Source organism: Myotis brandtii, unplaced genomic scaffold, assembly GCF_000412655.1.
Source record: "Myotis brandtii unplaced genomic scaffold, ASM41265v1 scaffold139, whole genome shotgun sequence".
NCBI lineage: Eukaryota > Metazoa > Chordata > Mammalia > Chiroptera > Vespertilionidae > Myotis > Myotis brandtii.
The window spans coordinates 354,109-360,314 of record NW_005354965.1 but is presented as its reverse complement, the minus strand read 5'-3'; the positions used below and the strand labels follow the sequence as shown (position 1 = coordinate 360,314).

Here is a 6,206-nt window from a genome sequence, read left to right as displayed (position 1 = left end):
GAGGTCACCCGGCCCCGTGGGGAGGTCACCGCCCCCGTGGGAGGTCACCTGGCTGGCGTGGAGCGTGGCGCAGTTGGGAGCCAGTCCGGCTGTCTCCATCTCCCCCCTCTCTTGGCCGCTGGCGGCTGGAGCAGCTCCTCCTGTTTCACTGACCGGCTTCCCTGTGGGGCCTGGGCAGGGGCTGGAGGTGGCGGTGGCTTCTGGTTGTGCCCCGGTGTGTGCCTGGCCCTTTCCCGATGGCGTCAGGTGCTCATGCATTTCGTCCCCTGAGCCACTGCTACCGACGGGGAGACTGAGGCACAGTGGGCGGGGCTGGCCCAGGGTGACGTGGCTGACGGGATCCGGGCCGTCTGACCGGCGCCCAGGCTGAGGGTCTGCCGTCCACCACCGGCCTCAGACGGAGGGAGGCCAGGCGGTCCCTGGGACCAAGAGACCCGCACTGCACCCTGCAGGTCACCCAGGGGCAGGCATTCACTTAAATAAACCCGGGACCTACCGCCTCCAGTAAGAACATCAGACTCAGGCTCCCACGGCCAGATAAACGAGGTGGAAGGTCATGTGGCCGCAAAACACAAAAGCTTCAGTTTTCCTAGAAACGGAGGTTTATTCCGATAGAGACCTGCTGAATACAAAGGGCTGAGATAAACGCGTCATCGTTCACATAAAACAATAGAGCATTTTAATAAAAATTAATGTTTTTCTTGAACATTAACTTCCCAGACACTGAATATAACTGCACAAATTAATAAGTGTGACGCAAATAAACCTATTTTTCTTGTTCTCCGAAAGTGAAATGTTTCCTGTTGTGCACACCCAACACGTCAGTGCAGGACTAATGACGTGGCCATTGCTGCTAAGATAGTCGCTGCTGGTATTAGTGGCGAGAAATGGTGCGCCTGCGCGTAAGGCACATAAGGGAAATGAATGCACCACACCCCCAGGGACCAGGGTCCAGTGCCCTCAGGGACCAGGGACCAGCACCCCCAGGGACCAGGGTCCAGTGCCCTCAGGGACCAGGGACCAGCACCCCCAGGGACCAGGGTCCAGTGCCCTCAGGGACCAGGGACCAGCACCCCCAGGGACCAGGGTCCAGTGCCCTCAGGGACCAGGGACCAGCACCCCCAGGGACCAGGGTCCAGTGCCCTCAGGGACCAGGGACCAGCACCCCCAGGGACCAGGGTCCAGTGCCCTCAGGGACCAGGGACCAGCACCCCCAGGGACCAGGGTCCAGTGCCCTCAGGGACCAGGGACCAGCACCCCCAGGGACCAGGGTCCAGTGCCCCCAGGGACCAGGGTCCAGTGCCCCCAGGGACCAGGGTCCAGTGCCCCCAGGGACCAGGGTCCAGTGCCCCCAGGGACCAGGGTCCAGTGCCCCCAGGGACCAGGGTCCAGTGCCCCCAGGGACCAGGGTCCAGTGCCCCCAGGGACCAGGGACCAGCACCCCCAGGGACCAGGGTCCAGTGCCCCCAGGGACCAGGGTCCAGTGCCCTCAGGGACCAGGGACCAGCACCCCCAGGGACCCCTGTGGAAGAGGGAGAACTCTGACACGCGTGGAGTGGGCACCTGGGGTGGGTCACCAGGCGGCACCGCGATGCCCATCCGGCAGGAGCAGGTTCTGATGGGAGCCCCGGGCGGGCAGAGCGTTTCCATGGCAGCCACCAGGGCACACAGCCCTGAGGTAGGCGCTGTGATGGTCCCCACTAGACGAGAGAATCCACTCTGCTAGGTGTGTCATTCCAGGGACGGCGACGGGAAAAACACATCTTCGCCTCCAGGACACGCGTGCCTGGCGTGTGGCTGGCGGTGCCAGGCCCGGCTGCTCTGTGGAGCACAGTGGTCTCCCGGTTAGGGGGGCGCAGAAACCTCCTCCCTCCGGGGAGAGATTGCTTCTTAACTGGAGCCGTCCCGCTGAGGACAGTCGTAGGCGGCACCGTGTTGCCCTTCGTGCTGTGTCTAACAGGACCCCGACCCGGCTGAACCTGGGTGTCGTTGCTGTGGAAGTTGTGCCGGGTGGGGCCCCGGGTCGCGTCTGTGCCTCCTCGATCCTGTAAACGCCCCGATCCCGGCTCTTCCGCTTCCACCTCCAAGTGCCTTGCTTCTCTCCTCTGCTGTGGGCACGCGCAGAGCCCTGTTTGAGGGTTTTATGAATGATGAGCGGTTTCTCTCAGGGATAAAGCGAGGCTTCGTGAAGGCTGCTGTCACTCAGGAGTCTTTCTTTGATCCCCAGGTTGGTGGCCGTGTTCCAGGTGTCCACGTCGCTGGACGCGTGACCTGCATCGCACCCGGTGAGCAGTTTACCCGCGTGCGTGTGCCTGGCCACTCAGTCGCTGATCCTCTTGCCCTGGACCTGACCTGGTGTTCGCTGCTTCCCACCCCTCATTCTCTGCACGGCCGCCCTCACGGTGTGTTCCAAACAGCGAGCTTCTGCGGACCCAAACCGCCCGGGTCGTCTGCTCGAGGGGAATTGTAGGGAGAGGCTGTGACGGAAGCCAGGTTCTCAGGGAGCATTTTAGTCTGACTCTGAAAAGATAGGGATTGTTTTTTCAACAGCACAGGACTATGATCCCGTGTGAAAGTGAACAATAGTTTATTTCTTACCGTCACTATTTATGTTCCGATTTCTGTGACGCCCTCAGGGACCAGGGACCAGCACCCCCAGGGACCCCTGTGGAAGAGGGAGAACTCTGACACGCGTGGAGTGGGCACCTGGGGTGGGTCACCAGGCGGCACCGCGATGCCCATCCGGCAGGAGCAGGTTCTGATGGGAGCCCCGGGCGGGCAGAGCGTTTCCATGGCAGCCACCAGGGCACACAGCCCTGAGGTAGGCGCTGTGATGGTCCCCACTAGACGAGAGAATCCACTCTGCTAGGTGTGTCATTCCAGGGACGGCGACGGGAAAAACACATCTTCGCCTCCAGGACACGCGTGCCTGGCGTGTGGCTGGCGGTGCCAGGCCCGGCTGCTCTGTGGAGCACAGTGGTCTCCCGGTTAGGGGGGCGCAGAAACCTCCTCCCTCCGGGGAGAGATTGCTTCTTAACTGGAGCCGTCCCGCTGAGGACAGTCGTAGGCGGCACCGTGTTGCCCTTCGTGCTGTGTCTAACAGGACCCCGACCCGGCTGAACCTGGGTGTCGTTGCTGTGGAAGTTGTGCCGGGTGGGGCCCCGGGTCGCGTCTGTGCCTCCTCGATCCTGTAAACGCCCCGATCCCGGCTCTTCCGCTTCCACCTCCAAGTGCCTTGCTTCTCTCCTCTGCTGTGGGCACGCGCAGAGCCCTGTTTGAGGGTTTTATGAATGATGAGCGGTTTCTCTCAGGGATAAAGCGAGGCTTCGTGAAGGCTGCTGTCACTCAGGAGTCTTTCTTTGATCCCCAGGTTGGTGGCCGTGTTCCAGGTGTCCACGTCGCTGGACGCGTGACCTGCATCGCACCCGGTGAGCAGTTTACCCGCGTGCGTGCCCGGGGCACCGGCTCTGCCGTGCGTGTGCCTGGCCGCTCAGTCGCTGATCCTCTTGCCCTGGACCTGACCTGGTGTTCGCTGCTTCCCACCCCTCATTCTCTGCACGGCCGCCCTCACGGTGTGTTCCAAACAGCGAGCTTCTACGGACCCAAACCGCCCGGGTCGTCTGCTCGAGGGGAATTGTAGGGAGAGGCTGTGACGGAAGCCAGGTTCTCAGGGAGCATTTTAGTCTGACTCTGAAAAGATAGGGATTGTTTTTTCAACAGCACAGGACTATGGTCCCGTGTGAAAGTGAACAATAGTTCATTTCTTACCGTCACTATTTATGTTCCGATTTCTGTGACCGTCTCAGAAATCACTTTTCCACGATGAGTTAAAAGCACTCGGGGTGACCAGAGGGTTTAACCGGGGCCCACACCCTGTACTTGTGGGTGCCCCTCCCGTAGTTCTGCCGGGAGGCGGGCGCCCCCCTCATTCTCTCCTGCACGGCGTTGGGTCAGGAAGCCGGGTCTTCTGTCCTGCGGGTCCCCACACGGAGATTTTGCTGCCAGCGTCCTTGTGCTGTTGAACATGTTTCATTGTCCCCAAAAGTTCCTGTCAGCTCAAGGCTGGATCAGGCTCAGGTTCAGTTTGTTGGTGAAAAATACTTCATATGCCCGGCCGGTGTGGCTCAGTGGTTGGGCATTGACTGGGAAGGTGAGGGGGGTCCCAGCCGTGTCTCTGATGGACCGGGAAGGTGTGGGGGTCCCAGCCGGGTCTCTGATGGACCGGGAAGGTGTGGGGGTCCCAGCCGGGTCTCTGATGGACCGGGAAGGTGTGGGGGTCCCAGCCGGGTCTCTGATGGACCGGGAAGGTGTGGGGGTCCCAGCCGGGTCTCTGATGGACCGGGAAGGTGTGGGGGTCCCAGCCGGGTCTCTGATGGACCGGGAAGGTGTGGGGGTCCCAGCCGGGTCTCTGATGGACCGGGAAGGTGTGGGGGTCCCAGCCGGGTCTCTGATGGACCGGGAAGGTGTGGGGGTCCCAGCCGGGTCTCTGATGGACCGGGAAGGTGTGGGGGTCCCAGCCGGGTCTCTGATGGACCGGGAAGGTGTGGGGGTCCCAGCCGGGTCTCTGATGGACCGGGAAGGTGTGGGGGTCCCAGCCGGGTCTCTGATGGACCGGGAAGGTGTGGGGGTCCCAGCCGGGTCTCTGATGGACCGGGAAGGTGTGGGGGTCCCAGCCGGGTCTCTGATGGACCGGGAAGGTGTGGGGGTCCCAGCCGGGTCTCTGATGGACCGGGAAGGTGTGGGGGTCCCAGCCGGGTCTCTGATGGACCGGGAAGGTGTGGGGGTCCCAGCCGGGTCTCTGATGGACCGGGAAGGTGTGGGGGTCCCAGCCGGGTCTCTGATGGACCGGGAAGGTGTGGGGGTCCCAGCCGGGTCTCTGATGGACCGGGAAGGTGTGGGGGTCCCAGCCGGGTCTCTGATGGACCGGGAAGGTGTGGGGGTCCCAGCCGGGTCTCTGATGGACCGGGAAGGTGTGGGGGTCCCAGCCGGGTCTCTGATGGACCGGGAAGGTGTGGGGGTCCCAGCCGGGTCTCTGATGGACCGGGAAGGTGTGGGGGTCCCAGCCGGGTCTCTGATGGACCGGGAAGGTGTGGGGGTCCCAGCCGGGTCTCTGATGGACCGGGAAGGTGTGGGGGTCCCAGCCGGGTCTCTGATGGACCGGGAAGGTGTGGGGGTCCCAGCCGGGTCTCTGATGGACCGGGAAGGTGTGGGGGGTCCCAGCCATGGTCTGTGATGGACCAGGAAGTGAGGGGGTCTCAGCCGTGTCTCTGATGGACCGGGAAGGGGAGGGGGTCCCAGCCGTGTCTCTGATGGACCAGGAAGGTGTGGGGGGGTCTCAGCCGTGTCTCTGATTGACCGGGAAGTGAGGGGGGTCCCAGCCGTGGTCTCTGATTGACCGGGAAGTGAGGGGGGTCTCAGCCGTGGTCTCTGATGGACCGGGAAGGTGAGGGGGGCCCCAGCCGTGTCTCTGATGGACCGGGAAGGTGAGGGGGTCCCAGCCGTGTCTCCCGGCCGCAGCCTCCGTGTGCAGGGCGACGGGGCCGCGGAGGAAGAGCAGTGGTTGTCTCGCCCTCTCATCCCAGCAGGGCCACTGACAGGTTCCTTATGGTTAAATGTTGGCTGCCAGACTCCAGCCCACGTGGCTGTTGGAGCGTCGCTCACCGAGCCCGACCAGCTCCGAGCTGTGTGGTCCTTGCAGAAGTTTGTGTCTGTCTTTTTTTTAAAAATGTTTTTATGGATTTTAGAGAGGAAGGGAGAGAGATACGAACATCAGCGATGAGAGAGAAACTTCAGTCGGCTGCCTCCTGCACGCCCCCTACTGGGGATCGCCCGCAACCCGGGCCTGCGCCCTGACCTGCGACCTCTGGGTGCGAGGATGACGCTCCGCCCCTGAGCCTCACGCCAGCTCGGCCTTTCTCGCCTGTGCGTCCAGCTTCGGAACCGACGAGCTGGCCTCGGGGACGGCGAGAAGCAGGTGCTCCTAATTGGCAGCATTAGGTACCCGGCACCGGATCATTTAAATAAGGTGCAGATTAAAGACTGTGTTTTTATTAGAAAAATTAAAAGCCAGGCAGATTGGCAGGGCAGGGAGGGGAGGCGAGCAGGGGCGGGTGGTGGGGAGGGGGCATTAGCGCTTAGCTCTGCGTTGAGGACGCTGTGGACGCTGTGCGAGGGTGAGGTCCTGCCTTAAAGGGCCAGCGCACGGA

The 6,206-nt window shown here is 62.6% G+C and overlaps 1 long non-coding RNA gene across 1 annotated transcript in view; it reads left to right on the top strand.

Annotated features, from left to right (window-relative positions):
- Positions 1-2,603, top strand: part of LOC106725142 — a 43,863-nt gene extending 41,260 nt beyond the window's left edge. The window contains exon 2 of the long non-coding RNA XR_001361011.1: positions 2,228-2,603. This is a non-coding gene — a long non-coding RNA (uncharacterized LOC106725142). The remainder of the gene's footprint in view (positions 1-2,227) is intronic.
- The last annotated feature ends 3,603 nt before the right edge of the window (positions 2,604-6,206 follow it).